The following is a 9,189-nucleotide window of genomic DNA, read 5'->3' as shown; positions in this document are numbered from 1 at the left end:
CAGGAAACAACAGGTGCTGGAGAGGATGTGGAGAAATAGGAACACTTTTACACTGTTGGTGAGACTGTAAACTAGTTCAACCATTGTGGAAAACAGTGTGGTAATTCCTCAAGGATCTAGAACTAGACATACCATTTGACCCAGTCATCCCATTACTATGGATATATCCAAAGGATTATAAGTCATGCTGCTATAAAGACACATGCACACAGATGTTTATTGTGTCACTATTCACAAAAGCAAAGACTTGGAATCAACCTAAATGTCCATCAGTGACAGACTGAATTAAGAAAATGTGGCACATATACATTATGGAACACTATGCAGCAATAAAGAAGGATGAGTTTGTGTCCTTTGTAGGGACATGGATACAACTGGAAACCATCATTCTCAGCAAACTATCGCAAGAACAGAAAACCAAATACTGCATGTTCTCACTTATAGGTGGGAATTGAACAATGAGATCACCTGGACACAGGAAGGGGATCATCACACACCGGGTTCTGTTGTGGGGAGGGGAGGGGGGAAGGAACAGCATTAGGAGATATACCTAATGTAAATGACGAGTGAATGGGTGCAGCACACCAACATGGCACATGTATACATATGTAACAAACCTGCAGATTGTTCTCATGTACCCTACAACTTAGAGTATAATAAAAATAAACAAATAAATGAGCAAAAACTTCTACACATGTGCTTGATTAATAACACAAAATAGAGAAAAGCCAGTGGTTGGAGCTCTGCTGTTGCAGAACAGGTGGCACTATGCACATGGCAGCTATATGAGAATTGAATTAATAGTATTTGTAATGTAGTGACAGAACTTTATTGTGATTTAAAAGTGTAATAGATGTATATTACTGAAAAAATAAATTTAAAGACAACTGAAAGGACCAGTCTTCAATCACTACATTCTCTTTCTCAACTTCATCTTATTATAAGGTTATTTCAGATTTTATATTTCAACAGGGAGAGTAAAGAAATCTGTGACACTGAGTTCACTGAAAACACTTCTTGTAATGCCTCAGAAGCCTATTGCTTTATAGCCTGAAAACACAGTAATAGAAATTTATTTTTGAGAAATTTAATATATTAATTTTTATATGAAAAAGTATGGCTTTGTTTAAGGATCTACAAGATTTCTGTCACAAATGAAAAGACAATGCAATAAGAGCAAGAATAAAAAAGACTGATGCACACACGTGTACATTACTTTTGCATTTTTAAGTTCAATGACAGATTTGTTTGCTTGTTTGTTTTTCTTTTCTGGTTACTATTAGTTAGAATTTCCCCTTAAGATAAAATAGAAATAGGACAGAAAACTAAATCCAAACATACACTTTGGGAGTTTTTTGGTGTTGACATACAAGAAATTGTCCTTTTAGAGTTCTGATCCTTAGTTACCAATAACACTTCCTACAGTAAAAATTTGCCTTAGATATTCTTATTTATGGAAGCCTTAGTTCATTCAGATAATCATTTTGAATTTATAGTGTGAAGTAATTTGTTTACTAAGTAAATGAGTTTAAACTAATTAAACAGAGAGCTATTATTTTTTTTAATAAAAACAAAACTTCAGCAAATGTTTAACTTATTCCATACCACCACCAAATATTTAAAGGACCTTTAAATAACCTTAAACATGATATTTATTAGCTCAGGGATCTGGTTAAACAAAATCTTTTTAAATTGTACCTAGAAATGTTTTATCTGATTAAGAAAGAATCTGTGAAGCAAACTACTCATACTAACAAAGAGGTAATTAAGAACTACACTTGTGTTAATGGAGTTCTCTGAGTGACATGTGTAGAATAGAAAGTGATAGGAGACCATAAGCAAATGAATATGTCAGAGAGGACTGCAGAAACTAAGTAGGCTGTATAGAACTTGCAAAGGTGCCATAAATCAGAAGCCCTACACCTATTATCCCCACTTAATAAATTTGTGACCTTAGATTGATCCAGAATTAATGAGCCCTTTTCTCTCAACTGGAAAAGGAAAAAAAAAAAAGCACAAAGGAATACAGTTAAACATGTTTAAAAACTGAAAGAAAAAAAATGATGGCAAGGAGGTATTTTAAAATTTCAATATGCCAATATTTTACATTAGGCAGTCGAGAAACACAAGAGTAAAATTATTGACTATACACATTTTTATATATTTTATAGATAGCATGACTTTTTCCCCACTTTGGGGTAGATCTTTTATAGAGAATGTGTGAAAACATATGAGAACAACACCTTTCAAACAACCTGCCAAATCAGAAAAATTGTCTTTAAGAAAATATTTATACCATCTTGGAATTATATTATGTGCACAGGTTTCCAATCAGGCAAAGAAAGTTTTTGACCTAATGCAGTTGAAGATACAGTTAGATGTTCTCTGATTTATAGGTCTATGTAATCTAAAACTCAGATATAAAATGATACTTTTTCAGAGACTGAATGCTATGTGTGAATTTAAATACATGCCCTGAAGATCTGGAATTAGATATGTATCATATCTCCCTAGATCCAACTTCAATTCCTTCATAAATCAAGCTCTCAAAGAACAAAAGATATGGGGAACTTAAGATTAATCATAGATATTATCAATATGCAAATCACCTAACTTCAAAACTGGGAATACAATAATATAGTCAAGGAGTCCTAGAAAAAAAAAATGCTTCTCTTTGTATAGCCAATGCCAAAATCCTAGTTCCAGAGTTTTCTTTTGAGTGGTGACAGGATTAGCACCAGCTGAGGCATAATACAAGTAGAGATAAACTCTTAGAATTAGCATCCACTCCAGGGGTATGGCCTTGAAGTTCAGAACGAAGACTACTTCCACGTGGAAAATGAACAGAAAAACCAAGACTCAGATGTAAATCCAATAAGAAACATGGATTATATTATGTGTGAATCAGAGGTTGTACTACATTTGTAATTATATATCCATGATGGTATTCAGGGGTACATTTCATTTCCAAGAACCAGGACAGTAGAGTTGAGGCCAGCCAATTAAATCTCGCTGATAGCTACAGTCTGGATATCAGGGATTCACAGAATCCATGTTCTTCCCTTGACATTAACTTTTTCATATGTGTCGTGCTACTGCCCTTAAAGTTAATCAATCACATGGGTACCTCAAGTAGGAAATATATGCTATGAAAAAACAAAAGACAGACAAGACCTCAAAAATAATATAATTTATCACGAATTCTCCTGACAGGGATGTTGGCACAAATAGACAATGAGTCAATTAATAAAGATGAAGTTTTGGATTTCATTCATAAAGGAGAAAATAAGGGACATCTTATTTAGAAGTATTACCTTAGAAATTCTGCAAATTGCTGTTTTGAGTTACTGAGTAGGAAAATATAAAGAACAGAATAGCTGACGCTTTCAACAAAATGTCCTATATTTTAATACATTTCATGTTTTGATACATAGTCATTGTAAGTAAATTTTAAAAATATGAACTTAAAAATAAGCAGAGTTTCAGAATCTATAGCTATATACTGTTGTCATGTTGCTGTAAATATGCATTTATATATTAGATTAAATATTTAAATGAGATATTGATGCAATTTAATTTGGCCTTATCTCCACTGAATAAATTACTAATTAATGTCAGTGCTACCACCTGCTAAACTTCTTTTGAGTCCTTTTTATGCTATACTTTTCATTGCCATCCTTTATCACAGACACCTATAATTGAATATCTAGAAAACTACGTTTTTAAACTGCTTTATCTGTATTTATGTGGTTTTTGTTGTTTTTTTCTTCTCAAGATAGTCTTTCTCTACATGTAGTCAGAGTCCTTCTGAAAAACAAAGTTTATTTATTTAAAAACATGAATCAGTCCATGTCACTGTCCTGCTGAAGTACTTCAATCCTAGCTTTCAGGTATATCTGGAAAGACCCCTGAGGAGGTAAACTGCTCTTTACTTCTGTTCAGCCACATCACAGGCACTACTTATGCCTCTCCCCATTTCTCCTGACCAACTCAATCTGTAATTTGTTTTAGTATGTCACTTCTGCTGAAGATTCTTCCACGTTGAAGCACATAGTTTAGGTTAGCTATAGCACCCATACTTGTCTGCCATGTTTGCTTTTGACCTTCTAGGCCAAGTGTAAAGTTTCTTGAATAATAGAATGAAATGCATCTGGGAAGAATGTAAATTTTTAAAATAGCAATAATAGCAATAAAAATAAAATAATTTTAATAGTACGTATCTGCTCCCTGTGCACATATTATTTCCTCTTCTTGGCATGTTCTTTTCTTTAATATACTTGACTGACCTTTTATTCTCAAGTCTTCAACTTAAATGCCATTTCTTCAGAGCCCTTCCCTGGATCAGAATCCTAAAATCCATTACACGGTATTTTAAGAGAGTATCACAGAGCATACAGCATATCGTTTGCAATATACATGTATTGCCTTGAACATTTGTTTCTTTCTATTTCTCCCACTATAGAGTCCCTAAGAGCAGGAAGGTGATGATTCCATTGATTTTCTCTCTGCTCTTCCTAGCAAAGTGCTGCACAGCATGAAACGGGTGCTCAGCAAACATCTGTGTAGTGAACGGCAGATACTAGGAGTTTGTTTGTTTTTATTTTGTTTTATTTGGCACTTGTTTTTATTTTATGTCTTGTCTTAGCAATAATAAATTTTTCTAACAATATGACAATTCACAATTGTTTTTACTGTTTCTGGTTTATGAAAACAACAACCTGAAAAACATTGCTGGGGAAATATGTTTTGATATCAATACCCTCTGAAGTGGTTTGAAATAGATTGGCCATTCTCCACCTCTGAGCTTCCCAGCTGATTCCCATGGATATGCAAAGTTGAGATCCACTCAACAAGGTGGCAGAGGGGTAGCAGCCTGGAAGCAGCGTTGGGGACAGAATTGACTCAGGAATAAACATAAATCCAAACAGACTCATAGTAATGTGCTCAATTCCAATAAAACTGAGAAAGTCGTTGAGGAACTAACCCTCTCCCCAAAATGGATATGCCCCTCCTTTCTCCACAAATGAATAAATGGAGACATGTTTCTTTGGATACCTTAGTTTTGGGCAAGCATTGTAAAAATATATTTTCCTTAAATTAAATGTTCAACAAACTCACTTCTATTCAAAATATCACTAACAGTTGGGTGCCTGACAAAAATGATTTCTGGTAGAATACTTGTTTAAAGTATTAACAGATGTTTTATTTTCCCTGTAATCTAATTTGCTGTCATATTGGGGATTGCTGTTTGCTACCTTGTATCCACTCTGCACTTCTTCCTTAAGACAGACCCTTATAATACTTGGAACAACAATGGGGCAGCTAGTAGTTTTTGTTTCCTTTTCTCCCTTGCAGCAGGTATGACTGAAAGCAACATCGTTGTCTGGTGTAAATACCCAGGGTTTGTCATCTCACACCACGAAGATTAAGGACATGGACACACACACAAGGAGTAAGTTTAAGAGTATCAGTGAAAGAGCAGGCATTTAAGATCATGTAAAGATTCTTCCCTGAGAAACTTGCTTAGGAAGAGTCCCACGAAACTCACATCTGGTGTTGACCTTTTTTTTTTTTTTTTTTTTTTGAGATGGAGTCTCGCTCTGTTGCCCAGGCTGGAGTGCAGTGGCCCCATCTCGGCTCACTGCAACTTCTGTCACCTGGGCTCAGGTGATTCTTCTGCCTCAGCCTCCCAAATAGCTGAGATTACAGGCACCCACCACCACGCCTGGCTTTTTTTTTGTTTGTTTTTTTAGTAGAGACAGGGTTTTGCCATGTTGGAGAGGCTGGTTTTGAACTCCTGACTTCAAGTGATCTGACCCCCTCGGCCTCCCAAAGTGCTGGGATTACAGGCATGAGCCACCATACCCACCCTCTTGTTGCCCAATTTGAAAGCACAAACATATGAATGCTGTGGAACTCAATCAGCTAGCCCTACCCATGGGCTTGGAGCTGGCATCAGCTTCTTCTTGGGTCCGATTTTATTTAAAACATAAGCAACAATCAGAGATCACCAAACATCAGAGGTAAGGCTCTAACACTAGAGACAGAACAATAACACAGGAAAAGCCAACCGGGAGAAAATAGTTTATGCCACAAATGAGACTTTCTAAAAATATCTATAATTAATATCCCTAGAGAAATAGAAGGAATTTTACCCATAAATTAATTATAGGATACTTTAAAAAATAAATACTCAGAGAAAATAGGGCTTTTGAAATTAAAATTATGAGAGAAGAAACAAAAATTTCCACGGAAATTTGAGAATGAAGTTGAGAAGATCTCCCAGAAAAGAAAGCAAAAATCTAAAATGATGGAAAGAAGGATAAAATATAAGAAAATTAGAGACATGTTGTCACTGAGACATCTCACCATAAAATTTCAGAGTGCTGATGACAAAGAGAAGATTCTAAAAGATTCCAGAGAGAGGGAGAAAAAGAAAGGAAAGGTCACACGGAAAGGGCTAGGATTCAACATGTCTCAAAAATCAGACGTCTCAAAAGCAGCAGTTAAATCTAGAAAATAACAGAAAATGTCCTCGAAATTTCAAGGGAAATGGATTTCATGCCTAAAATTTCATATCCAACCAAAGTTTCACTTAAGAATCAGGGAGGATAGAATGAACATGTTTCAGACAAGCAAGATCTTAAATAATTTCCTTTCAATGGATGCTTTATTGTTTTGCATCTATCAAACTAGACAAGATTAAAAGATTTAGGACACTCAGTGTATGACGGAGAAGAATGTGGCAATAGCCATAAAATTCCAATTCCTACAGAAAAGAACAAGGTGGAAGTACAGATCCATCATAGATGAAGATGTAGTGTGAGGACTTGCTCCACTACAGAGAAACAGTACAACAAGAAAAAAAAAAAGACACGAGATTTGGGAAATGGGATACAATTATAAAAAGGGAAAGTAATTTCCCAGATGATGTGGAAGCTGGGAGCTGACATACAGCAAACAGCCCAGGTTGAAGCAGGCTATGAGAAGGTGAAACAGAGAACACTTGATTGAATTTGAATTTAAACAATTGGGGAAGAATTGGAGAATGAACTAGTGATAAGTAAGCCCATAGTAACACAAGGTAAGTATTAAGTTCTGGAAAATTCAAGTTATGCATGTAGTGGAAAGTAATCCTCCTAATATTCTCTCCCCTCCTGGGCTGTGGGGGAGGGACAGAGGGTGTGTGTCCTGGGCTGTGTGTGGCATGGTGCTTGGGTGATTGGTGGTGGTGGTGGCAATGTGTAAACTACAGCTAAATATTCCTCTACCCTAGAGGGAAGACCATAATTAAACTCTAAATGAAAAAAGAAAGAGCAGTAGTGTAGGCATGTTATTTAAAGAATGAAAGGGAATGCTGAAAGAATTGGCTACACAGATGGAGGTGGTGTTCCCAAAGGTGTGGGAGACGGAGAAGGAGCAGGAGCTGCTGCATTTCATAGCATGCCACATTTGCCTCTCTAAGTTCTGTAAGTCAGTAAAAACCCAGAAAAAAATTAAAAAGAGGATGGCAGGCGTTTGATGTACCTTGATTAGGGGCCATGTAGCGCAGTCGCTTTGAACGCCTTGGTTCCTCCATGAGGAATCTGCGGGAGGGGGTGGGGAGAAAAACACATCAGTAGAGTTAAACCACAGCCTCATTTCCTGAGCGCCAGGCTGCGATGCAGACCCCCACCACACACCCTCCTCCAGGGCCTCCAAGGCCCACAGGCCTCCGAGCGCTTGGCTACTTGGGCACCGACCGAGCCCACGGTGCCACCCAAGAGGACCGTGTGAAGGTGGGGATTGGGGTCGGGGGCTGTGGTTGTGGGAGACTTGCATACCTTAATGTGTTTCCGAGGGGACGCTAGTAGCCAGCAGGGATTGGCCTACAGGAGGTTCAATTTATCCCAGTTTCCACGGGCAAAGCTGGGAGTGGGGAGACTAAAGCAGGCCTCATGGAGGAATGATTCCTCCTCAGGGGAAGAAGGAAGGAAGGTGGGGACAGAGAATGGATTTAGGAAGACAGGGGTAAGAAGGCAGGGTGTGGCTGTGGCCTTTCTAGGGGAATGAGGATTCTGTCCCCAACTGCACCCATCCAAGCCCTATTCACCCCTCAGCGACACCCACACACACACCTGACCTTCCTACAGCTCGCCCCGGAGATCTTAAAATTAGGAGACTTCGACGAAGAGAGGCCAAAGGAGCTGGAGGTGTCAACAGGTTCACGGCTGTAGCTCTGAACTCGTCCTCCCCTAGTCAGGCAGGCAGGCAGGCAGGCAGGAGGGAGCGCGCAGCAGGTTCTGGCTCGGAGCCCAGCAGAAAGCCGACTGCTCCAGGCCCAGCGAGGTCGCTCTTACATGGCAGTAAGGCAACACGTAAGAGACAGGCGTGGTCAGAGCGGGGCCGGCTGGGGCGGGCCTGGCTGGGCTTGGAATTTACATTGGGCCAGTCCTATGCCTGTCAAATGGGGCCCTGCTGACATGCCGCCATTTACAGACGTCAATGGTTGATTGATTAATCTAATCACTGAGAAAAAATGCATAATTACATTTAAGTGCCACTAAAAGGGAGGTGTGGTGCCCTGAAACTGACTAATAGGGAGATGTGATTAGATTAGATCTGAGCATGGTCAAGGAAAGCACCCAAAGTGGGGAAATTTGGGCTGAAATCTGGAATATAAAATTTGAAATTAGTCAACCTGAACCGGGTTGGGAGAAGCAGGGAGAGAGGCAGTGGAGTGAAGAAAGTGTGCTGAGGCCTGGACTGTAAGGGAGCCTGCCCCATACTGGGAATGGAGCAGAGGCCAGGGCCAGGGCCAGGTCCAGAGATGGTGTCAGGTGGAGGCAGGGGCCACGCAGGAGCTGGTCTTGTTCCAAGGCAGCAGAAAACCATGGAACGGTGTCCTGCGGTGAGTTAGCATTTCCAAAACGACCAGCCTGGCTGTGAAGGAGAGCCAACCCCGGGTCCACAGCATAACTCAGGAGAGGCACGAAGGCTATTGCAGCCCTCGGGGTTGGGCACAAGGTTCTATTAGACTAGGACTGTGGGAGGCATAGGAGGAGAAACTTCCTTGATGGGAGAGAAATTTACAAGAAAATGCGAGACCAGGCCGGGCGCGGTGGCTCAAGCCTGTAATCCCAGCACTTTGGAAGGCCGAGACGGGCGGATCAGAAGGTCAGGAGATCGAGACCATCCTGGCTAACACGG

This window comes from Colobus angolensis, unplaced genomic scaffold (assembly GCF_000951035.1).
Source record: "Colobus angolensis palliatus isolate OR3802 unplaced genomic scaffold, Cang.pa_1.0 Scaffold261, whole genome shotgun sequence".
In the NCBI taxonomy this organism is placed as follows: domain Eukaryota; kingdom Metazoa; phylum Chordata; class Mammalia; order Primates; family Cercopithecidae; genus Colobus; species Colobus angolensis.
The sequence above is the reverse complement of the archived record's forward strand: the minus strand, read 5'-3'. Positions refer to the sequence as shown.